This window comes from Oncorhynchus nerka, linkage group LG22 (assembly GCF_034236695.1).
Source record: "Oncorhynchus nerka isolate Pitt River linkage group LG22, Oner_Uvic_2.0, whole genome shotgun sequence".
Classification (NCBI taxonomy): Eukaryota; Metazoa; Chordata; class Actinopteri; order Salmoniformes; family Salmonidae; genus Oncorhynchus; species Oncorhynchus nerka.
In genome coordinates this window covers 74,755,775-74,783,267 of record NC_088417.1, presented here as the reverse complement: position 1 = coordinate 74,783,267, position 27,493 = coordinate 74,755,775, and positions in this window count along the sequence as shown.

The window sequence follows — 27,493 nt, the reverse complement described above, 5'->3', positions numbered from 1 at the left end:
ATAGTGCATGATTATGAATTTACAAAGGGAGTATTACAAAACTCATGTATAGCCATGTAAGACTAGGACACACTAAATTGAATCTACAGAGTTGCCCAAAGTTAACAACTTAAAGGTGCACACTGTAGCTGGTGCTTTCTTTATGTAGGGACATGACATAAAGTACACCACGGCAATTTACACTCTCTCTCTCTACCTTTTGCTGGCTAGTCCAGCTTTTTTACTCAACAGAATTTTCATTTAAGGCCTCTCTCTGAATCTCAAACTTTCTGATAGGCCACATGTTTAGAGGCATTTCTATTAAAATGTCAGGTGCTGTGCCGAACCTCACACCCTACTCTCACCCCTACTCTCACACAAACACGCACGTACGCACGCACGCACACACTCAAACAGAGCGGAATGATTTGTCTGCTGAAAATGCCAGCCTTACCTGCTCTTATACAGCTCCATTCCCATCTCCCTCCCTGTGCAAAAGGAAGGTGAGTTTTGAAGTATAAATGTCAATAGTAAGGAAGGCTATGCATAATGCACTGTGTGCAGCACTTGAAAGCAGCAGGGTGAGGGGGACTGCAGGGCCAGCCCTTTTGTTCTGTATTCTCCCATGTCTAGTGAGACACTGAGCCATGCTCTCTCCCCTCTCCAGGTGAAGCTAATGTGCTTCCCCTCGCAACTCAGGTTCCCTTTTAGAAATAGAATGGGTATAACACAGTCAGAGCCCTTTGCATGCATTTCCATTTTCCATTGAAATCAGAAGCATTTGTGTTTTTTAAACAGTTCTATTAACATTGCAAGTCAACGTGGTGTTGTGTTGTAGGGACGAAATTAAATGGAAAAGTGTTCCCATTGGCGTATTGTTTGCTTGTGCGTCTCACTGCAGTGGGCGGCATCAGGGTTGCAATAACACTTGTTATAACACATGCTCTGCAGCCAAGGTCATCAATAAACTGCTCTCTTGCCTGGACCAGGGTCTCAGTGGGTCAGCTTTACACCTCAGTGTTCCTGACACAGCAGCCAAGATGCATCTTCACTCAGATCTGTAGTCTGATGTCCCGCTGGCCAAATCTCATATAAAATGATGCTGGGTCTGATTCAATCCACCCTGCAGCGTTCTTGTTCATGTAGCGAGATCGGTTTTATTCAGTGTGGATTTATAACGGCAAATAGTTAACCTCCAATCGAAACCCTATTATTTTACCAAAACATTTAGTAATTTAGCAGACGCTCTTATCCAGAACAACTTACCGGAGCAATTAGGGTTAAGTGCCTTGTTCAAGGGCACATAGGCAGATTTTTAACCGCTAAGCTACCTGCCGCCCTCATGAAATATGTTTATACGGCTGTGTAAATTCTGCAGTGCGGTTCTGATTAAATGTGGCTTCTTTTCGAGACAGTGCAGCAGCTTCTCTCTAGTACCATTGTGAAGTATTAAGTTGTCCCATCTCTTCTCTGGATTGAGGAGCCTGTGATGGGGTTATTATAAAGTACTTATAAGAAAGGGTGCCTGTGAAAAGTCCAATTATGCCAACTGCCAAACAGGTTGGCAGAGTGGAAGGAGCTGCCATGGAAATGAATTCTAATTTTCCTCTTCTTTGTTGTTTTACAGTGTATTGTCAGGCTCTGGCTGGCTGCAGTCAGGCAGCACTTAGAGCAGCTAGTTTATCTAAGAGAGGATCAGTGAATGGCCTAGTCTTAATAATGCATGTGTACGTATGACCTAGTATATTTACATTTGTCAAGGATAGAGTATGTCTACAGCAGGTCAGGTGTACTTTTAAGACTCTTTCAATCCCGCGGAGGTTCTGTCTTGAAAGCATGCGCTTTGAAGGGAATTCCCGGAAATGGAGTTGAAGTAAATTGAGGCCATGTTAAAGGCTGGTTTTGGAAGCTCCTGAATGATTAGAGAAGAATGTCAAACTGAAAGCTTTTTCTGAAGAACCTTTCAGAAGTGTACCTACATTTGGAGGCTGGTGGGAGGAACTATATGAGGACGGGCTCATTGTAATGGCTTGAATGTAATAAATGGAACGGAGTCAAATATGTGGTTTCCATATGTTTGATACCGTTCCATTTATTCCATTCCAGCCATTTCAATAAGATCATCCTCCCATATCTCTCCACACCAGCCTCCTCTGGTGCTGTCTGTTCCTCTGAGGCTCGTGTTTACACCTCAAAGGCTTTGTTTTATGTAGCAAGCGTGAAAATAATAGGGATGTGGCTGCGCCAAACGAGATACATTAAACACAATGTCTTGCAAACATTCGCATGTGGATTTGGGGGAAAAGTTGTAGAAAAATATTGTATTTAAAAAAATATTAAAATTGAGTGTACAAAACATTTCTGCTCTTTCCATAACATAGACTGACCAGGTGAATCCTGGTGAAAGCTATGATCCCTTATTGATGTTACTTAAAACCACTTCAATCAGTGTAGATGAAGGGGAGTAGACAGGTTAAAGAAGGATTTTTAAGCCTTCAAACAATTGAGACATGGATTGTGTGTGTGACATTCAGAGGGTGAATGAGCAAGACAAAATATTTAAGTGCCTTTGAACGGGGTATGGTAGTACAGTGGCAAGAAAAGTATGTGAACCCTTTGTAATTACCTGGATTTCTACATAACCTGGTCATAAAATTTGATCTGATCTTCATCTAAGTCAAAGAATAGACAAACAGACTCCTTGAACTAATAACACACAAAAAAATTATACATGTTCATGTCTTTATTGAACACGCTGTGTAAACATTCACAGTGTAGCGTAGAACAAGTATGTGAACCCTTGGATTTAATAACTGGTTGATCTTCCTTTGGTAGCAATAAACTCAACTAAATATTTTCTGTAGTTGCGGATCAGACCTGTACCACGGTCAGGAGGAATTTTGGATCATTCATCTTTACAAAATTGTTTCAGTTCATAAATATTCTTATGATGTCTGGTGTGAACCGCTCTTGAGGTCATGCCACAGCATCTCAATCGGGTTGAGGTCAAAACTCTGACTGGGCCTCCACCAGACTTTACAGTTGGGATAAGTTTTTGATGTTGGTGTGCTGTTACTTTTTTTCTCTACACATAGTGTTGTGTGTTCCTTGCAAACAACTCAACTTTAGTTTCATCTGTCCACAGAATATTTTGCCAGTAGTGCTGTGGAAAATCCAGGTGCACTTTTGCAGTGGCTTCTTCCGTGGTGTCCTCCAATGAACACCATTCTTGTTTAGTGTTTTACATATCGTAGATTCATCAACAGAGATGTTAACATGGTCCAGAGATTTCTGTAAGTCTTTAACTGATACTCTAGGATTCTTCTTAACCTCATTGAGTATTCTGCACTGTCTTTCCCTTATCTTTCCCTTACGGGCACTCCTAGGGAGAGTAGCAACAGTGCTGAACTTTCTCCATTTATAGACAATTTGTCTTACTGTGGACTGATGAACATCAAGGCTTTTAGAGATACATTTGTAACCCTTTCCAGCTTTACGCAAGTCAACAATTATTAATCATGGGTCTTCTGAGATCTCTTTTGTTTGAGGCATGGTTCACATCAGGCAATACTTCTTGTGAATAGTAAACTCAAATTTTGTTAGTGTTTTTTATAGGGCTAGGCAGCTCTAACCAACATCTCCAATCTCGTCTCATTGATTGGACTCCAGGTTAGCTGACTCCTGATTCTAATTAGCTTTTGGAGAAGTTATTAGCCTAGGGGTTCACATACTTTTTCAAACCTACGTTGTGAATGTTTAAATTATGTATTCAATATAGACGAGACAAATACAATAATTTGTGTGCTGTTAGTTTAAGCATGCTGTGTTTGTCTATTGTTTTGACTTAGATGAAGATCAGATCAAATGTTATGACCAACTTATGCAAAAAATCCAGGTAATTCCAAAGGGTTCACATACTTTTTCTTGTCACTGTAGGTGCCAAGCACAGCAGTTTGAGTTTGTCAAGAACTGCAATGCTGCTGGATTTTTCACGTTCAACAGTTTCCCGTGTGTATCAAGAATGGTCCAACACCCAAAGGACATCCAGCCAACTTGGCACAACTGTGGGAAGCATTGGAGTCAACATTTTGACACCTTGTAGAGTCCATGCCCGACGAATTGAGGCTGAGGGCAAAAGGGTGTGTAACTCAATATTAGAAAGGTGTTCCTAATGTTTTGTCCACTCAGTGTATATTTGTTTGTCTGTTTAGATTTTGGCATACATTCTGGAAACCATACTGTTATCCATGTTAGCCCCTCACTGGTTTAGAACGATAGATATTGTTCTTATTCTACTTAGAACATTCACAATCATAATTTCTCTGGTCATCATAGATCACAACATATTATGTTTCAAGATTAAGATTTATAACATTTTATTTTATCTTTCAATAATTAGCAACTTGATTCTGTAGTTGGAAAATAACCCTCCCAAACAACTTACCCTCCATGTATCTACAATAATAATTTCCTCCTGTCTGATGGAATTATGTTCTGGTCATTTTCTTGCAGTCTCCTTTACATTGTTACCTGGTAAATATCAATACTCTGAAAAGGGAAATTATGGAGGAATTTAACATTTAAACAGAATGAATGGCCAGTAGATCAATGGAGAGGACTGATCTTATCAGATTACTGCAGGTACAGACTCCAATCTGCATTTATTATATAATACCTTAGAAGTGAGCCTTGCCATCTAAACGCTGATGTATAATAAGCAGGAGTAAAACGTATCACACAGACAAACTAAATCAATACAATTCAATTCAACCTCTTAGGCCAAACGCAGGACTCTGTCATTAGTCTTTCTGTATACAACTGGGATGAGAACACACAACTATCTAGTTTTGGTAGCCCTTTACACTCAAACCCATGGTAGCCCTTTACACTCAAACCCATGGTAGCCATTTACACTCAAACCCATGGTAGCCCTTTACACTCAAACCCATGGTAGCCATTTACACTCAAACCCATGGTAGCCATTTACACTCAAACACATGGTAGCCCTTTACACTCAAACACATATGGCAGATTTGGGCACTGATAAGCGCCTAAATTGGAACGCAGTGTCTGTACATGCTATAAATGACGTCAGACCTCAAGCTCTGCGCTTCATAGCGCTGTATGGGTTTTGACTGACAGCCATTCTTAAATTGAGCACCGCATGCGACAATAAATTGCCCCGTCCCTCCTGCTAATCAGCAACTGCAGGACACAAAGTTTTGGAATGTTCAGATAAAAATATGCTATGTAGAACAAACATGCCTCTCTGACATGTTGAATAAGGTCGGCTCTATTCACTGATCTATCTGCAACAGTTAAGAACGTCTTTCAACTGAACGTGGCCTAGGTAACATTACCAGTAGCCTATATGAAAACAGGAAAACATTTGGTGGCACAGAAAGAAAGGGAAAATAATAACAAACCATTTATTGACTAAATGTATCTTGTCACTACACTATATCTGACTGGGTATTTAAATCTATTTTGAGTTCATGTGGACCCAGTGACTCGGAATTTCAGCCAATTTCATGACACCACTCTTGAGTCGAGCACAGGGGACTTGGGACTCGATGTTTAGTGACTCGACTACATAACTGGGCAAAACAGTCAATAGCTCTTGTTCAAATTCATTAGCAACTGTTCTACTTTTGGACATCAGTGTGACTTGATAACAATGGCAATGACAAGACCGAGTGATGGAGGTGCAACCCATACTAGGCTACTTTGCAGCACCATCTGGTGATTGTTCTTCTCTCTCTCTCCTCACTCTCTCTCTCCCTGGCTCTGTGTCTGTCTCGCTCTGTCTCTCTGGCTCTGGCTCTCTCTCTCTCTCCCTGGCTCTGTGTCTGTCTCGCTCTGTCTCTCTGGCTCTGTCTCTGGCTCTCTCTCTCTCTCTCTCTCTCCCTGGCTCTGTGTCTGTCTCGCTCTATCTCTCTGGCTCTGGCTCTCTCTCTCTCTCTCTCCCTGGCTCTGTGTCTGTCTCGCTCTGTCTCTCTGGCTCTGGCTCTCTCTCTCTCTCTCTGGCTCTGTGTCTGTCTCGCTCTGTCTCTCTGGCTCTCTCTCTCTCTCTCTCTCTCTGGCTCTGTGTCTGTCTCGCTCTGTCTCTCTGTCTCTCTCTCTCTCCCTGGCTCTCTCTCTCTCTCTCTCCCTGGCTCTGTGTCTGTCTCGCTCTGTCTCTGTCTCTGGCTCTGGCTCTCTCTCTCTCTCTCTCTCTCTCTCTCTCTCTCCCTGGCTCTGTGTCTGTCTCTCTCTCTCTCTCTCTCTCTCTGGCTCTCTCTCTGGCTCTCTCTCTGTGCTTGTGTGTCTGTTTGTTTTGTATGTCATGTGCAGTATCTATGGCTGAATTAGGAATTTACATGACCAGATAGTTCTTACATAATATATTATTTATTATATATGTTTGTCATATTTCTGCAGCTGGGAGGAGAATATGATGTTATGCAGAACAATATGTTGGTAGGACAAGGTTATGTATGTTTGTACACATGGAAGTCAGTGATTTATGTTTCCTATAGGTTAATGAGGCAATACAAATGTGATGTTACTAAAATGTAGCTAAAATGAAAGGGCATTAAGTTGACAAAAATGGCCCACTATTTTCGTCATTTTGACAATAACTAGATTAAATCATTATTCAAATGACAGTAATGTGACTAAGACTTAATTATAATTTAGTCAAAATGACTAAGACTAGACAACATTTAACAAAATTAACTCTGACACACACACACACACACATACATACATACATACTGTACATGCATTCATGCAACACACACATCACAACTGCTGCTACCAGACTCTTTATTTACTATCGCTAATACTGCACAATTTAAACACTTGCCCCCCAATCTCTCTTTCCCTGATACATGTGTAAATATTGTACTATAAATTTGCCTTCCTGTATTATTGTTATGCTTAAATGTTTATTCTATTCAACTGAGACATTTTCTTTAAGTTTGTATTCTTATCTTTTATTATTTCTTATTGTTGTTTCAATGTCGAGAAGGAACCTGCAAGTAAGTATTTTGTTGGACGTTGTATACCGTGTGTATCCTGTACATAGGACTAATAACACTTGAAAGTGAAACTTTTAATTTGATTCTGAAATGTAGGGTAGAATAAGAGTCGTTATAAAGGAATTGGATTATAAAGCTCCTACACTAAAGTCTACAAGTTGCACGTTCTGTGGTGTGAAGACACAACAGGTGTGATCAATAGACAGGGATTCACTCCTGGCTGGAGTGAACTCATGCATCTGTGGTGTTGCAGCAAGAGAACATGTCTGGTAGACCTCAGTCTGGATGTACTTGACTAAACTCACCTGTCACACTGCAGGGGCATGAAAGCCAGCTCTCTTTGCTGAGCCGCTGAACTCAAACACAGACTCATACGTGAGATTGCGAAGGGTGACTCAGGGATTTTGAGCTTTTTATAGAGGAACGACAACAAAGTAATAATGCAGGACGAAACCAATTTGGTTTCTAGGGTTACAATCCTTATGCCCTTATGTCTAATCATCTTTATTTCATTAGCAACAGGCGTGTCATTTATCATAGCATCTGGGGTGCTATGAAAATGTATGTTCATCTGTCAATTTTATTGCATAACTATTTTTCAAAATGTGGATTGTACTTTTGAATGATAACCTTGTTAAGTGTGCTAATTAAAATGAAAAAAATCCCCAAGGCTCTTTCCAAGTGGAGGAAAAGTGAACGTTAACAAAGTGCTTACTAAATGTCACAAAACTCTCACACACTTATCAAGCCACTCAGGAAATACTCAACTCTCTCTCGCTTTCTCTCTCACTTTCTGTCTCAATTTGTCTCTTTCTCTCTGCAGAGCTCCCCAGCAGTCCACCAGCCCAGTTCACCTTCAGACCCCTACCCCCACCCCCGCCCCCTCCCCACGCGTGCACATGTGCCCGCCCAGCCCCTCATGCTCATGTTTCTGAGGCACTGCAGAGGAACACCCTGCCGGCTCGGAGCCAGGCGATGGATGGAGATCCCACTCAGCCGGCCGACAGAGACAGAGGCCAGCTCCACAACAGCTGGGCACTCAACAGCAACATCCCCCTGGAGACCAGGTAAGCCTTGGCACCTCCACTCTCACCTGCCTAGTAATGGGGTCAGTTCAGTGTGGCAGACACTTTAACAGCTCTGTGGCCATAGTTTCCACAATATGAGTCATGCAGGGCTCTTGGCCTCTTTCCCTCCATGTTCTTAATCACTGTGACACCACCGGTAACTTGGATCCAAAAATAGCACTAGATTTGAGAAAGTAGATTGAATGAACATGTTATTGGCATGAGTTAAGTGTTGCAGAGAGGACCCCTGTGACTTCAGTCACAGACCTCTCACACGTCTTTAATGATTCACACTTGATAGAGAGATGAATAATGGTGTTAATTCATAATGAGGGGTTGGTGGTGTGTAACTAAATCATATCATTTTGAAGAGATTCAGGGCTAAGGCTTTTGAGAAGTGAAGTGGTGTACAAATCCAACATAAATAGGTACATGATCAAGGCCTTTACAAAGCAAATCATAGATTTAACAGCAAAAAGCCTGTTGAGTTCACAATTAGCATATAAAGAAATGTTGTGTCAGATGTGAATAGTAAAATAGCTATTGTAGTTAGTTAAAGGAAGGTTGCCAACATCTGACTGGTGTGGGAGTCATTAATGACAATTAATGAAGGAACAACCTTTTTTGAAGTGTAGCTGTTCATCCCAAGAGGGTTATTGGTTTTTAAATGGACATCCAAAGGGAAAACCATTTCAAGCGGTCACCCTTTATGAACACTCTTTTCTTTTAATAATGTAATAATTTTTGTGATTTCCAAGAGACCGAAATGTGACCTTTATCCCTTTGAGCTTATGAACTTGGAATGAATTATCTTTGTCCTGCTTGAAAACCAACCTGCCAGATGAGATAATTAGTTTCTCTTTCTTAGCTTTGTTCTGCTAGAGTATGGGAGATGAAAGTAGTTGAAACAGAACAGACTGTGACAGGTTAGTAGCAAGACTGCTTATTGATAGGAAATCAAAGGAAGAAGCGATGGCCGCCAACAGCTGTGTTGGGTCGAAGGTGAAATTGAAAAGGGTTGCCAAACAATGATGTCACACTGTCTAATTCACTGTTTTTGCACACTTGAAAATGGAAAAACTCTATTAACTTAAAATGAGCTGAGCTCTAGATGCGGCATGCTTAGAAAATGGCAAATTCAATTACTTAGGACCAAAAGCAACAAGGTAAATTTTCTATCCTTATTTTCTATCCTTCAATCAAAACATTTCCCGCTTGTTATTAATGGCAAGGCTGTAACGGCGTTCGTCTGTTGTAGAAAGAGAGTCGGACCGAAATGCAGCGTGGTGGTTACTCATGTTACTTTAATGAAAGAAAACGGAACGATACATGAAATAACTGTGAATACAAAACAACAAACGGAACGTGAAACATATTACAGCCTATCTGGTGAATACACAAAGACAGGAACAATCACCCACGAAATACAAAGCGAAACTGAGGCTACCTAAATACGGTTCCCAATCAGAGACAACGAGAATCACCTGACTCTGATTGAGAATCGCCTCAGGCAGCCAAGCCTATACAACACCCCTAATCAGCCGCGATCCCAAAACTACAAACCCCAATACGAAAAACAACATATAAACCCATGTCACACCCTGGCCTACCCAAACATATAACAAAAACACAAAATACAATGACCAAGGCGTGACAGAACCACCCCCCTAAGGTGCGGACTCCCGGACGCACCTCAAAACCATAGGGAGGGTCCGGGTGGGCGTCTGTCCATGGTGGCGGCTCGGGACGTGGACCCCACTCCATTAATGTCCTTGTTCCTCCCCTTCGCGTCCTGGGATAATCCACCCTCTCCGCCGACCATGGCCTAATAGTCCTCACCCAGATCCCCACTGGACTGAGGGGCAGCTCGGGACAGAGGGGCAGCTCGGGACAGAGGGGCAGCTCGGGACAGAAGGGCAGCTCGGGACAGAAGGGCAGCTCGGGACAGAGGGGTAGCCCGGAACTGAGGGGTAGCCCGGTACTGAGAGGATGCCCGGTACTGAGAGGATGCCCGGTACTGAGAGGAAGCCCAGTACTGAGAGGAAGCCCAGTACTGAGAGGAAGCCCAGTACTGAGAGGAAGCTCAGGCAGGTAGTAGGCTCCGGTAGATCCTGGCTGGCTGGCGGATCTGGAAGATTCTGGTTGACTGGCAGATCTGGAAGAGACTGGTTGACTGGCAGATCTGGAAGAGACTGGTTGTCTGGCAGATCTGGAAGATTCTGTTTGACTGGCAGATCTGGAAGATTCTGTTTGACTGGCAGATCTGGAAGATTCTGGTTGACTGGCAGATCTGGAAGAGACTGGTTGACTGGCAGATCTGGAAGAGACTGGTTGACTGGCAGATCTGGAAGAGACTGGTTGTCTGGCAGATCTGGAAGATTCTGTTTGACTGGCAGATCTGGAAGATTCTGTTTGACTGGCAGATCTGGAAGATTCTGTTTGACTGGCAGATCTGGAAGATTCTGGTTGACTGGCAGATCTGGAAGATTCTGGTTGACTGGCAGATCTGGAAGATTCTGGTTGACTGGCAGATCTGGAAGAGACTGGTTGACTGGCAGATCTGGAAGAATCTGGTTGACTGGCAGATCTGGAAGATTCTGGTTGACTGGCAGATCTGGAAGAGACTGGTTGACTGGCAGATCTGGAAGAATCTGGTTGACTGGCAGATCTGGAAGAGACTGGTTGACTGGCAGATCTGGAAGAGACTGGTTGTCTGGCAGATCGATCTGGAAGATTCTGGTTGACTGGCAGATCTGGAAGATTCTGGTTGACTGGCAGATCTGGAAGATTCTGGTTGACTGGCAGATCTGGAAGAGACTGGTTGACTGGCAGATCTGGAAGAGACTGGTTGACTGGCAGATCTGGAAGAGACTGGTTGTCTGGCAGATCTGGAAGATTCTGGTTGACTGGCAGATCTGGAAGAATCTGGTTGACTGGCAGATCTGGAAGAGACTGGTTGACTGGCAGATCTGGAAGAGACTGGTTGTCTGGCAGATCTGGAAGATTCTGGTTGACTGGCAGATCTGGAAGATTCTGGTTGACTGGCAGATCTGGAAGATTCTGGTTGACTGGCAGATCTGGAAGAGACTGGTTGACTGGCAGATCTGGAAGAGACTGGTTGACTGGCAGATCTGGAAGAGACTGGTTGTCTGGCAGATCTGGAAGATTCTGGTTGACTGGCAGATCTGGAAGATTCTGGTTGACTGGCAGATCTGGAAGATTCTGGTTGACTGGCAGATCTGGAAGATTCTGGTTGACTGGCAGATCTGGAAGATTCTGGTTGACTGGCAGATCTGGAAGAGACTGGTTGACTGGCAGATCTGGAAGAATCTGGTTGACTGGCGGATCTAGCTGCTCTATGCAGACTGACAGCACCCTGCAGACTGGCAGCTCTCTGCAGACTGGCAGCTCTGACTGCTTCATGCAGGCTGACAGCACCCTACAGACTGGCAGCTCTCTGCAGACTGGCAGCTCAGGCTGCTTCATGCAGACTGACAGCTCCTTGCAGACTGACAGCTCCCTGCAGACTGGCAGCTCTTTGCAGACTGACAGCTCTGGCTGCTTCATGCAGACTGACAGCACTTGGCAGACTGACAGTTCTCTGCAGACTGGCAGCTCAGGCTGCTCCGAACAGGCAGGAGGCTCCGGCAGCGCAGGAGAGGAGGAAGGCTCTGGCTGTGTTGAACAGGCAGGAGGCTCCGGCAGCGCAGGAGAGGAGACATGCTCTGGCTGCGCTGAACAGGCGGGAGACTCCGACAGCATAGGAGGGAAGGAAGGCTCTGGCTGTGTTGAACAGGCAGGAGGCTCCGGCAGAGCAGGAGAGGAGACAGGCTCTGGCTGCGCTGAACAGGCGGGAGACTCCGACAGCGTAGGAGGGAAGGAAGGCTCTGGCTGTGTTGAACAGGCGAGGCGCACTGAAGGCCTGGTGCGTGGTGCTGGAACTGGTGCTACAGGATCGAGGACACGCACAGGAAGCCTGGTGCGGGGAGCTGCTATCGGAGGACTGGTGTGTGGAGGTGGCTTTGGATAGACCGGACCGTGCAGGCGCACTGGAAAGCACCGAGCACTTAAGCACTGAGCCTGCCCAAGCTTACCTGGCTCGATGCCCACTCTAGCCCGGCCAATACGAAGGGCTGGTATGTACCGCACCGGGCTATGCACCCGCACTGGAAACACCGTGCGCTCCATAGCATAGCACGGTGTCTGCCCGGTCTCTCTAGCCCACCGGAAAGCACAGGGAGTTTGCGCAGGTTTCCAACCTGGCATTGCCATACTACCTTCTAGCCCCCCCCCAATAATTTTTTTGGGCTGCTTTTCGGGCTTCCAACCGCGTCGTCGTGCTGCCTCCTCATACCAGCGCCTCTCCGCTTTAGCCGCATCTATTTCTTCCTTGGGACGGCGATATTCTCCAGGCTGAGCCCAGGGTCCTTTCCCGTCTAATTCCTCCTCCCATGTCCAATTCTCCAAGTGGTGCAGCCTCTCCCACTGCAACTGCTCTTCACGATTAACAGGGAGAGTTGGCTCAGGTCTGAACCCTGACTCAGCCACTCTCTCTTTGCGCCCTCCCCCAATAAATATTTGGGGGTTACTTTCGGTTTTCGCTCTGCGTCGCCGTGTTTTCCTTTTCGACTCCATTCGCCTATAGCCCTCCTCACATTGTTCCAGGGAATCCCAGGCGGGCTCCTGCACTCTCCCTGGGTCGGCCGCCCACCTGTCGATTTCTTCCCACGTCGTATACTCCATGCCTCTGCTGTCCATAACGTCCTCTCTTCGCTGCTGCCTGTTAACACGCTGCTCGGTCCGTGAGTGGTGGGTGATTCTGTAACGGCGTTCGTCTGTTGTAGAAAGAGAGTCGGACCGAAATGCAGTGTGGTGGTTACTCATGTTACTTTAATGAAAGAAAACGGAACGATACATGAAATAACTGTGAATACAAAACAACAAACGGAACGTGAAACATATTACAGCCTATTTGGTGAATACACAAAGACGGGAACAATCACCCACGAAATACAAAGCGAAACTGAGGCTACCTAAATACGGTTCCCAATCAGAGACAACGAGAATCACCTGACTCTGATTGAGAATCGCCTCCGGCAGCCAAGCCTATACAACACCCCTAATCAGCCGCGATCCCAAAACTACAAACCCCAATACGAAAAACAACATATAAACCCATGTCACACCCTGGCCTACCCAAACATATAACAAAAACACAAAATACAATGACCAAGGCGTGACAAAGGCTTGTTTATCTTTAGGTTTTAATATGCAAAGAGGGACCACTATGACAAGAAAACTATGGATAAGTACATGAATCATGATGTAGAGAACCTTTGTCAAGATTGACAATTATGTTGTCTGCCTTTTCAGATCGTTTTTTCGCTCAAAGGTTTGTCCGTGAAATGTGAAATGTGGCGAGGGAAAGGATGAGCCGACATGTTCATCTTGGTGTATGTGTCGCTGGTGTATTTGTCTGTTTCCCCATTGTTTGGTAAACCCACCAGTGCTTGGTGCTTTATAAATGGATTGTAAATTGAAAATAAGCAATCCTATCATTGGTAAACAACTTCTTTCTGTTGACTTAAAGAAGTTGACATGTTGTCTTCAGAGAAAGACGTGTGAAACGTGCGTTATCAGCATCAGTAGGGAGAAGACTACATCATAGAAGAAAACATGGGCCTACCTTAGGTATGTTTTCTCCCCCACGCATTGTATTCAAAACATCCATAACGACCTATTAGGTGTACAGTGCCTTCAGAAAGTATTCATACCCCTTGACTTATTCCACGCTTTGTTGTGTTACAGCCTGAATTCAAAATGGATTCAAGAGATTTGTCTCACCCATCTACACACAATACTCCATAATGACAAAGTGAAAACATGTTTTTAGACATTCTCATTTACATAACTTATCACACCCCTTAGCCAATACATGTTAGAATCCCTTTTGGCAGTGATTACAGCTGTGAGTCTTTCTGGGAAAATCTCTAAGAGCTTTGCACACCTGGACTGTACAATATCTGCCTATTATTTTCAAAATTCTTCATGCTCTGTCAAATTGGTTGTTGATCATTACTAGACAACCATTTTCAAGTCATAGATTTTTTTTTTGCAGTATTTCTTTAGTGCCTTGTTGCAAACAGGATAGACGTTTTGGAGTATTTATATTCTTTTCACTCTGTCATTTAGGTTAGTATTGTGGATTAACTACAATATTCTTGATCCGTCCTCAGTTTTCTCCCATCACAGCCATAAAACTTTGGAACTGTTTTAAAGTCACCTTTGTCCTCATGGTGAAATCCCAGAGCGGTGTCCTTCCTCTCCGGCAACTGAGTTAGGAAGGACACCTGTATTTTTGTAGTGACTGGGTGTATTGATACACCATCCAAAGTGTAATTAATAACACCATGCTAAAAGTGATATTCAATGTCTGCTTTTTTATTTTTTCCCATCAACCAATAGGTTTCCTCCTTTGAGAGGCATTGGAAAACCTCCCTGGTCTTTGTGTATGAATCTGTGTTGGAAATTCACTGCTTTGTATGTGTGTGTTTTGTATTGTTTAGGAAATATTTTAAACATCTATGAAAAAAATGAGGTAGTCATTCAAAAATCATGTTAAATGCTATTATTACACACAGAGTGAGTCCATGCTACTTATCATGTGACTTTGTTAAATACATGTTTACTCCTGAACTTATTTAGGCTTGCCATAATAAAAGGGTTGAATACTTATTGACTCAAGACATTTCAACTTTTCATTTTTCATTTGTAAACATTTTGAAAAAACATAATTATACTTTAACATTAAATCTCTATTTAATCTATTTTAAATTCAGGCTGTAACACATCAACATTTTGAAAAAGTCAAGGGGTGGGAATACTTTCTCACCACAATTCTCAGAGATCTACAGACAGTTCCTTCGACTTCATGGTCACAGGTGGACTCCGGTCAAGTTGTAGTGACATCTCAAGGATGATCAAAAGAAATTGGATGCACCTGAGCTCAATCTGGAGTGTCATAGCAAATGGGAGTGAATAATTATATAAATGAGATATTTCTGTATTTCGTTTTCAATACATTTGGAAACATTTCATAAAACATGTTTTCTGTTTGTCATTATGGGGTATTGTGTAGATGAGTGAGAGACAAAAATATATTTAATCCACATTGAATTCAGGCTGTAACACAACAAAATGTTGAATAAGTCAATGGGCATGAATACTTTCTGAAGGCACTGTATGTAATATACAAAAGTGACAACAATGACAAATGAACACAATTAGGTTTGCGGGAGGGGTAGTGGTACTTGAACGTCTCGAATTTGATGGAGTAGGTAGATCCTCCCTCCCTTATGGTGGATCTCAACGACTGCTCATTAAGGCCCCACATATATGTAGAGGTCAAACACTCTGCATAGGGGATGAGAATGTCACCATGCCTGATGTGGCTGTGTGCTGACTTTCTGTTCACACCTAAACGAACCTTGTTGTCGATATTTAAACCTAATACAATGCCAGCATTCATGTAGATCAGCAAATTGCTATCCAATACCTCCTCTTGGCATTGTATATCTTATCATTGTCAATTCTAATTAAATGAAAGGTTTGACGTGATGGCCGATCAATAACATCACCACACTTGATGTTTTGTCTTCACATTTAGAAAATTATGACAACTGTTCTATTACTGCACGTTCACTCTAAAGGCTGGGTGATGTGTTGTTGACAGTTTTAACACTGTTCTCTTGGCTTTGCCAAATAAACCAAAATACTGAATATTTACCAGAGATTATATATATATTTGAGTTGATTTCAGATTTCTGTGTTGTCAACTCTCACCAGCAGACATTACCAATTAAACATAGCTGTCTTCCAATTAATTAGTATACTGTAACATCAAGTGTTTTTCAGACCGCTAAAATGACTAGCAATTAGGTTCACAGTATCACCCACCTCCACAAGCACCTTCAGAGGGATATTATGAGGAGCCAATCCACACATAGGCCTACTGTATCTCCACAAAATGGTGGTTTAACATATTATATAATCAATGGTGAAGATCAGTGATCAATAGAGTGATCACCAGATCATCATTACAGACATCTTGGTATCTTTATGATCCAAAAACGTACACCCTTAGAAAAAAAGGTGCTCTACAGGCTTCTTCAGTTTGTCCCCAAAGGGGATACATTTTTGGTGCTGGGTAAAACCCTTTGCAGAGGGTTCTATCTAGATACCTCTTTGTAGGGTTCTTCAAATAACCCGCTGTATATGGTTCTACCTAGAACCCCTTGTGAAGGGTTGTGCCTAGAACCATTTTGTCATCTAAAGGGTCTTCCTAGAACTGTCTATGAAGGGTTCTACCGAGAACCCTTTTATCTTTTGAGGGTTCTTCATAGAACCCCTGGTACATCCTGTTTCCATTGATCATCTTTAAGCTTTTTCTACAAATGTATTGGACATGATTAGGAAAGGCAGACGTCTGTCTGTATAAGGTCCCACAGAGAAAAATATGAGGTCGAAAGATTTATCCGTAGAGGTCTGAGACAGGAGTCGAGGCACAGATCTGGGGATGTGTATCAAAAAATGTCTGCAGCATTGAAGAACACAGTGGCCTCCATCATTCTTAAATGAAATACGTTTGGAACTACCAAGTCTCTTCCTTGAGCAAATCTGACCATAACTCTATCCTCATGATTCCGGCTCAAACTGAGCAATCGGGGGAGAAGGGGCTTGGTCAGGGAGGAGACCAAGAACCTGATGGTCACTCTGACAGAGCTCTAGACTTCCTCTGTGGAGGTGGGAGAACCTTCTCTGCAGCACTCCACCAATCAGGCCCTTATGGTAGAGTGGCCAGACGGAAGCCACTCCTCAGTAAAAGGCACATGACAGTCCGCTTGGAGTTTGCCAAAAGGCACCTAAAGGACTCTCAGACCATGATAAACAATATTCTCTGGTCTGATGAAACCAAGATTGAACTCTTTGACCTGAATGCCAAGCGTCACGTCTGGCACCATTCCTACGGTGAAGCATAGTGGTGGCAGCATCATGCTGTGGGATGTTTTTCAGCAGCAGGGACTGGGAGACTAGTCAGGATTGAGGGAAAGATGTACAGAGTAAAGTACAGAGAGATCCTTGATGAAAACCTGATTCAGAGCGCTCAGGACCTCAGACTGGGGTGAAGGTTCACCTTCCAACAGGCAACGACCCTAAGCACACAGTCAAGGCAATGTATGTGTATGTGCTTGAGTGGCCCAGCCAGAGCCCGGACTTGATCCCAATCAAACATCTCTGGAGAGACCTGAAAGTAGCTTTGCAGCGACGCTAACCATCCAACCTGACAGAGCTTGAGAGGATCTGCAGAGAAGAATGGGAGAAAATCCCCAAATACAGGTGTGCCAAGCTTGTAGCCTGAGGCTGTAATCGCTGCCAAAGGTGCTTCAACAAAATAGTGAGTAAAGGGTCTGAATACTGACAATTTGGGTATATATACTACAACTGGTGGAACCATGTCTTTGTCTCATGCAGCTGTGTGACCCAATGGGTGAATAAACTTGGTTTAAGCTTTACTAATCATTTGTGTGTTTTACTATGTTCATTTAGAACCTAACACCAAGAAGACCTGAGGCTGTAATCGCTGCCAAAGGTGTTTCAACAAAGTACTGAGTGAAGGGTCTGAATATTTACAGTTTGTAAATGTGATATTTCAGTTTTTTTTTATACGTTTGCAAAAATGTTCTCTTTTTCATTATTGGGTATTGTGTGTAGATTGATGAGGGAAAAAACAATTTAATCCATTTTAGAATAAGACTGTAACGTAACAAAGTGTGGAAAAAGTCAAGGGGTCTGAATACTTTCCGAATGCACTGTAGATCATATTTAATCACCTGGTTATATCCTAACACAGTGGTTTTAGGAATATCCTGGTTTACAGGCCACATCAGGATTGCAAGTCACATTATCCTGGCTTTCAATGTCATGTATAGTTTGTATTGGAACCCAGCCAGAATTAGGATATCCAACAAGATAAATTGTTAATCACCCGCAACCTGCATTCAGAATGACTGCCAGGGTAGGGATGATTGAATACTAAAGACTACGTCAATCACTTAAACTGTAACAACCATCTCAGTAACAGGTGCCATAAATCAAATTACTAACTGATTGGATTAGTTAGAAATCGGTATGTTATGTATATAAGTTTACCATACAATGAATCAACTAATCAATGTACATGCAAAACCACTGATATTACAGAAAAACAAACCGTTATGAAAATCTCCCTGTAATAGAGCATGCTGGGAAATATTATGTATGGTTCTATGTAGAACCCTTCTTTCATTCCAAATAATCCTTCTTGCCTTCCAAAGAATCATCAAAGAACCCTATCTTCCAAAAACGGTTCTTAGGATGTTAAAGGTTCCAGATGGCGCCGGATGAGATGGCTGCCGTTTTATGGGCTCCGAACCAACTGTGTGTGTTTTTTCACGTTATTTGTAACTTATTTTGTACATAATGTTTTTGCCGCTGTCTCTTCTGGATATCAGGACAGCGATTACTCACCTCATACTAGACAAAGATTTTTTCTTTAATGAGTCGGACGCAAAGGATTTACTTCAGACACCCGACAAGGCCCAAATCCCTGTCATTCGCATGAAGAAGAGACAGAGACATCGGGGACGTAGGTCGGGGTGCCTTGTAAGGATCCGACAGCGAGTGCGTAATCCGCCTTTACCATCAGTCCTATTAGCCAACGTGCAATCATTGGATAATACAATGGATGAGCTCTGATCAAGACTATCCTATCAACATTAAAAACTGTAGTATCTTATGTTTCACCGAGTCGTGGCTGAACGACGACATGGATAACATACAGCTGGTTGGGTTTTCGGCAACTGCAAGGCTTCCGACCACTAGGCACTACAAAGGGTAGTGCGTACGGCCCAGTAAATCACTGGGGCCAAGCTTCCTGCCATCCAGGACCTCTATACCAGGCGGTGTCAGGGAAAGCCCTAGTCATAGACTGTTCTTTCTGCTGCTGCACAGCAAGCGGTACCGGAGAGCTAAGTCTAGGTCCAAGAGGCTTCTTAACAGCTTTTACCCCCAAGCCATAAGACTCCTGAACAGCTAATCAAATGGCTACCAGGACTATTTGCATTGTCCCCCCAACCCCATTTTTACACTGCTGCTACTCTCTGTTTATTATCCATGCATAGTCACTTTTACTCTACCTGCATGTACATATTACCTCAATTAACCTGTGCCCCCGCACATTGTTTCTGTACTGGTACGCTAGTGTTATTATATTGTGGCTCTTTTATAATTTGTTATTTTTCTATTTTCTTTCTTTCTTTTTTACTTCAGTTTGTTTTAGTAAATACTATAACGGCTTAACGGCTTGTAAGTAAGCATTTTAATGTGAGGTCTACACTTGTTGTATTCAGCGCATGTGACAAATAACATTTTATTTGATTTCAAAAGGGTTCTTCTGATCAAAATGGTTCTTGGTAGAACCCAAACGCTCCACAAATAACCCTTTTTTGTGTAGTGTAGAGTTCCTCCTCCTGAACGCCTTCCTCAAACCAAAACAAAGTTTGAGATAAAATCAGTTATTTTATTTTGGCCAAATGATATCAGCCAAGTCGATACACTGTTGAGAACACAGACACGGATGATATGGCACTGACCCAACATCAATGCAATTACATATTTCTGTCACATCAGCATAATGACCATATTCAAGACCACAAGCATTTTCTTCCTAATTTCTTTAAATTACACACAGACAGGAATTGATTGCTCCTCTATTGACCGTTTTTTTGCCCTTAACAATGCATTTTTCAAGTGTCAGCAGCAGCACTACAACAGAACTGTGCCTCAATATCCCAGACTGTGTTGAGCTCAGCTCTGGATGTCCACGGTCAATAACCTCACCAGTTTTCATGAATGTTGCTGCAGACCGTGAGGAGAATTACCCAATACCACAGGATGCTGTGTTTACACTGGCTTGGACAACAAAAACAAACATGCCTCAGAAAACTTTATCCCTTTGTGAACCATACTTAAACTGAATTACGCTGTCTGTGAAAATTGGCCCAGCAATTATGCCCTGTGATATAATCTTCCCTAAAACTGACCTTTGTACTCTCACATCTTTAATTGAACACATTAAAGATAGCGGCTAATGGTATTAAAACCTTTTCTAATTAGGGACCTGAGCAATGAGGGTTATTTTTTCCCCTTCCTTTTGTTCTTCTGTTCCGTCGGTCGGTCTATTCCCTCTATGCACACTGCCGCCTACAGCTTGTTAGATAAAGGCAGTGGTTGCAAGGTCAAGTTCACAGTGAGGAGGAATTGGCCACCATTCTGCATTAGCATAAATCCATGTAATCACAGCATTCAGCATCACTGTCAGGTGTGAGAATGTAATAATAAATGTTGGTCTTAGACTCTCTCTCTCTCAATGATGTGCATTTCCAGCAGTTTACCAATAACTTAAACCGAACTACACAAGTATCTAACAGAAGTAAATTGTGTTCTGTATCCTATTTAAGTACTACACAGATTGGAAATGTCTTAATCTGTGCATGTGTATTCATATCTACGCTGTTTGTATTTGTGCGCAAATTAAAAAGGTGAAAATGTTCGAACAATACTATGTTATTGTGTTACAATGAAGTGGTAATGTATGGTAATGTATGTGCTATGTTGTGTATATTCTCATCAATGTCAACCTCTTGTGTTGTTGGGTTGCAGGCATTTTCTGTTCAAACATGGCTCAGGCTCCTCTGCCCTGTTCAGCGCTGCCAGTCAGAACTACCCTCTGACATCTAACACAGTGTACTCCCCACCCCCACGGCCCCTACCCAGGAGCACCTTCTCCAGACCCATGTTCACCTTCAACAAGCCCTACAAGTGCTGCAACTGGAAATGCACTGCCTTAAGCGCCACCGCTATCACCGTAACCCTCGCCCTCCTGCTTACATATGTCATTGGTAAGTCGGGTATTTCTCCCTATCTATATTATCTATCTCTATATTTTACTGAACAATTTAGTACAGTACAATGTCAGACAGACAGCATAACGTTTCCACTTGGAATTTCTTTTCATTTTTTTTTTCATCTCCAACTTTTTGCCAGGGTCATTTTATTTCATGCAATAGGATGAATGCATTGTTTGGGAGGAAATCCATCCAAGTCGTTTTTGATTCTGTAAGATAAAGGAAGCAAACATTCCTGATGTTCTATCAGAGGCAAATAATTTTTCAAGGTTTTGAAACCCATTAAACATATAACGGTAGTTGGATTTGTATAATGATGTTGCTTTTGTATTGTAGCTGTCATAATGGTTGTGTTCAGAGGTGTCATCCCCGTAGGGGGTACAGGGGCACATACCCCTTCAGATTTCTCCTGTTAAACACATTCTTTTTCGTTTTTTTAATTTGTTGTTGTGTTTTTTTTTTGTAATACTACTTGCCACCTAGCAATTTCATGAAGTTGGCTTTATCTTGACCAGATTGGGAACCTATCTCCCAACCTCATAACTAGCTGCCAAGAAGCCATTTCAGTCTATCAATCAAGTTAGAGTAGCTAGCTTGTCTAACTATCTTAGCTGGCATGCCGGCTGGCAATGTTGGTCTACTTTAGAAAAGCAAGCATTTACTACATGTAATGAATAAGAATCACATTCCTTTTAATCTTTTACTCAGATTTTAGCAGAGATACAGAGAAACATATTTTCTTTCTTTAAAAAAACAGAACCAGGAGAATACAGACGTAAAATCAAATGTTATTTGTCACATGCACCAAATACAACAGGTGTAGACTTTACTGTGAAATTCTTACTTACGAGCCCTTTCCCAACAATGCAGGGTTAAAATGTATGAAAATTAGCACACAAAAAAGGAAATAGTAACACAATATAATCACAATAACGAGCCTATATACAAGGAGTACCGGTACCAAGTCATTTTGCTGGGAGTACGGGTTAGTTGAGATGATTGAGGTAATGTGTACAGGTAGGGGTAAAAGTGACTAGGCAATCAGGATAGATAATAAACAGAGTAGCAGCAGCGTATGTGAAGAGTGTGAAAGTGTGTTTATGTATGAGGTACAGTATGCTTACATATGTAGAAAAATATACATTTTTTTTACATAGAATTAAGCATAATGATTATGGCTTTATATTGCAGGGCTAAGCTGTTTCAGGTGTTTGAAAATGTCTAAATCCTCCAACTATACCTCCCCCGGACCACCCCCAGCCATCCTCACGTACTTGGTGCCCCCTCAGAATTTTGGGGTGCATGTGTTCTTCTCCTTGTCCCATTGAAACTGTAAGAAGCAGTATTTGGACTAAGAGACAAGCAGAAAAGGACAGATAGACTGTTATGTAACAATATATTATGTAGCTATTGGTCTTGCTTAGCCTTTATTCCAGAGTATGACAAATACCATGTACCAAGTAGGTACGTCAGTCGAGATAGTTACATAATACTTCCCGCTGTTTCCAAGAAAATGTAAAACAGTGCCAAAGTAAGTCATTATGCCATATAGCAGATGATTTTATACAAAGCAGCTTACACCCATGCATGCATACATTGTACATATGGGTGGCCCCAGGAATTGAAACACACAACCTTGGTGGTGCAAGCGCCATGCTCTACCAACTGAGCCATCCTGCACCAAGTAGGTCTACCCCATAACTGCATGGACTTACTAGTGTACAGTACTGTGTAGTTACATATATTATTACACTGGTAGGCCTGTGTCAATTGTAGCTGAATATTGGTATTTGATCAAGAGAAAGTGTTACTTTATTACAACCTTGTTTCTGTCAATATGTCCATTGTAGAGCCAGATATCAATCAGGTCAAATTTGCCTACTATGTTCACTGACATTATCAATAAACCATTCCATTTAAGAGACTCTAGATTTTGAATAAGCCTTTGATTTGGAACCTCTCATTCATTTCTCATAAGATGATCCTTGCCTAGTGATCAGAGAGCAACAAAAGATTGGTCGTTCAAGGTCCGTAGCCATGAATAGAACATCTACGCCTTGTCTTTAAGCCTGGCGTGGTGTTATTCTAGGACTGACTGATATTAATATGAGAGCATTGTAACCTTCGTGTGCCATCTTAATGGAAAGCTCTGACCCAGAGATGTCTGTGTGTTTTTCCTAATTGAGATGATGCCCTTAAGCTTCCAACAGTGGATCAATAAATATCTTAGGAAATGCAACACAGAGCAAGATGGAAGACTCTACACCTCCGATTTTGATCCTCAGACTTGTAATTTACTCAATTGCATGACCATGCATTAACAGCCCTTTAATAAGGCCGCTTCAAAAGTAGCCATCAGCCCATAGCGAGGGATAGGGATTGTAAATCCCACTCTGTCTAACAAATGTTGACTGCATCTTAAAAGTTCTGCTTTATTATTCATTCTTCTACTTTAAAAATTCTAAATTACCCACTTTGATTTGACCAAATAAAAATCTATATGGCTACAGTAGTAGATTACATAAATAAAATGCTGAGTAATTTCCGGAGTTTGAAATATTGGCAAACAGCTTTGAAATTAGCTGCTATATGTTAATTCCTTCTAGTTATTAGGCAATCAGTCTAAATCGTAAACAACCAGATGTACTGTCATCACGAATAATGTTGCTATTGTACATAAAAATGTCAAGTAAATAACAAAGGTGGAATATCTATCACCCACAAGTCTCTGCTCGGTGGTAAAACATCACAAATCTCAGTGAACATGGAAGGTGCCAGTCACCACAAATCACAGAAAACATGGCTCTCTCTGTGCCTTGACACAGGCCTTTATGGCTTTGCTTGATGGTACCATTGGTGTGATCAACCCTGTTATTTATTTATCTACTGTATTTATCTGTTTTGGTTAATGCTAGTCCAGACCCCAGAAGAGACATCAGCACGGTATTTGTTTGCTGTAGTCACAGCAGGACAGCAGTGGCTGGGCTGGAGCAGTTTGCATTTCAGCGATTTGCTTTGTTTACTGCTGAGCATGTATGTTTTAAATGGACAATATTTGTCTTCATAAGACTCCATCCCAAGCACATTTATACACATTTTGCCAAATCACATGGTGAATATATCATTTGTAACTGATTTGCAAATGATTGTGATGTGTTCCAATTGGAGCACAACATTAAAACAAAATATAACACAGTGGTGCTTGGGTAGGGCACATCCCACTTTATTCTCCACTATTCTGAAGAAAAATGCATTGCTGTTTGAACAGAAAGCTTAGAAATCTAGTAGGTGGTAGGGCCAGTAACAATCCAGGACAATCTGCATTTGAAAATTTGTAGACCCCCACCATACAGCTATTTAAGCTGCAACTGAATTTTCCTTTGACCTCACACAACATAATGAGAGGAATGCCTCAAAGACAACAGTGACATGTCATTGTGTCATACTTAGAGAATGCACACAAGCCCCAGGGCGATGAATGAATGATGAGATTAGAGAAACAGAAGAACATGCAGGCATACTGCTGATATAGCACGGTAAGCCTGCAGTCTGATTCTGACTGGGAGCGAATACCAACTACTCCATTCTCCTCAGAAACACTCTTAATTCACTAAGGGGACAACCTGATGCTAATTAAAAATACTCCAAAATGTCACCCACGTACCCAGAGGTGATATGCGCTGAAGAGAAAGTTACCGTTGCCTGTCAGAATGCTGTCAATGCAGGAAGGAACCATGTCTCCCCTGCCACCTCAACCACCGCCATCACCACTTTCTCTCTCCTCTGTGTCTGTGATTGAGTTATCCCACAGCGGTTCTTCTAACTGCAACACTTCACCTGTTTATGAGTGCAATAACTTATAAGCAATAAAACTCACCTACCTTTTGAGGAGTTGCTTTGGTATTGAGTAAAAGAAAAGCCCTAATGAAGTTTAGATATCTCTCTCCAAGGTGTATTGACAGACTGCAACTCAGAAAGGGGAACAATGTTCCTGGGAGAAAATTAAACGTTTATATTTTTTCAGTTCATTAGGGCGCTGTAAAGGATAGCTGTCAGCTGTGGTATTGGTTTAACAGACTGAAAAGTGTTAGGATCAATAAGACTGAGTAATGTCAAAGGGTCAGAGTCAGAGTCTCTGTGTTGAAAGGGAACCGGGCAGCCATGGAATTTATGATTCTAGGCGACTTGCCTTGAAGGTAGCAGACCTTTCATGCCTCATTGTGATCGTATTGATCGATCCATTTTCTCTTCAGTATCTCATTAGTATTCTGGTCGCGGCTCTATAAACCAAACAATGCCCTTTTTGAAGAGAGCGGAGGCTGGGGTGCAGGGGGCAGGCAGTGAATTATTTCACCCAGTACAGGGAAGTTTAGATCAAGTGCCAATCTACTGGAACTGACACCTCTCCTGAAGCTCAGAAGGGACTACAGTAGGTGTAGGACTAATACTAATCACACTGGTATCAGGAAGTATCTTTTCCCCGTACTCAACCATGTTTAATGAACCTCTTCCTGGTATTGGACAACAATAGAGACCGAGGCTATATGTCATACTGAAACATGTTCTGGTAGTAATGAACACACAAATCAATCTGCCATGATAATGTGGTAAGAATAACCATAATTGGATATTTTTGCCATTATGCCCACCAGAGCTGCCTGTCTCTGGTTCAGTTCCTTAGAGAACACCTTTTTAACAGTACAAAGTGTCAAACGTCTGCATACTGGCAGCCATATTGACAAAAAGAGCCAAGTATGTCTTACCTTTCATGTTTTGTCCTCTGGTGTCACCGTGCCAATGTGGGGTCTCACCTGATTAAGCAGGTCTTTACTTTCAGATGACTTGCTGCTAGTGTTACAGTAGGTGACTGTCACCCATAGCTTTAATGCAACACAATCCAATTCCATCCTCTTTTTTAAATTATAGTGGCAGAATTATTTTAGCTACTGGCCCTATAGTATACAGTGCCTTCAGAAAATATTCACACCCCTTGACTTTTTCCATATTTTGTTGTGTTACAGTTTGAAGTTAAAGGGGATTAACTTGAGATTTTGTGTTACTGGCCTACACTCAATACTCCATAATTGTACAAATTAATACAACATGAAAAGCTGAAATGTCTTGAGTCAATAAGTACTCAACGCCTTTGTTATGGCAAGCCTAAATAAGTTCAGGAGTAAAAGTTTGCTTAACAAGTCACATAATAAGTTTCATGGACTCACTCTGTGTGCAATAAAAGTATGTAATATTATTTTTTAATGACTAGCTCATCTGTACCCCACACATAAAATGATTTGTAAGGTCTGTCAGTCGAGCAGCCAGTTTCAAACACAAAGACCGGATAGGTTTTCCAATGCCTCGCTAAGAAGGTCACCTATTAGTAGATGTGTAAAAATAAAAAAGCAGACATTGAATATCCCTTTGAGCATGGTGAAGTTATTAATTACACTTTGGATAGTATATCAATACACCCAGTCACTACAAAGGTACAGGCGTCCTTCCTAACTCAGTTACCCGAGACGAAGGAAAACAATCAGGGATTTCATTAAAACAGTTACTGTACGTAGTTTAATGGCTGTGATAGGAGAAAACTGAGGGTGGATCAACAACATTGTAGTTACTCCACAATACTAACCTAATTGACAGAGTGAAAAGAAGGAAGCCTGTACAGAATAAAATATTGTTTGCAACAAGGCACTAAAGTAATACGGCAAAAATAATGTGGCAAAGCAATTCACTTTTTGTCCTGAATACAAAGTGTTATGTTCAGGGTAAATCCAATACAACACATTACTGAATACCACTCTCCATATGTTCATGTCTAGTGGTGGCTGCATCATGTTATGGGTATGCTTGTAATCGGACTGTGGAGTTTTTCAGGGTAAGTAGAAATGGAATGGAGCGAAGTACAGGCAACATCCTAGAGGAAAACCTGGTTCAGTCTGCTTTCCACCAGACACTGGGAGATGAATTCACCTTCCAGAAGAACAATAACCTAAAACAAGGCCAAATATACACTGGATTTGCTTACCAAGACAACATTGAATGTTCCCGAGTGGCCTTGTTACAGTTTTTACTTATATTGACTTGAAAATTAATAGCAAGATTTGAAAATGGCTGTCTAACAATGATCAACAACCAACTTGACAGAGCTTGAAGAAAGAAAAAGGGCAAATATTTTACAGTCCAGGTGTGCAAAGCTCTTAGAGACATACCCAGAAAGACTCACAGCTGTAATCACTGCCAAAGGTGATTCTAGCATGTATTAATTCAGTGGTGTGAATACTTACGTAAATTCGATATTTCTGTATTTCATTTTCGATACATTTGCAAAAATGTCTAAAAACAGGTTTTCACTTTTATAGGGTATTATGTGTAGATGGGTGAGATAAAAAATAAATAAAAAACATGTTGAATTCAG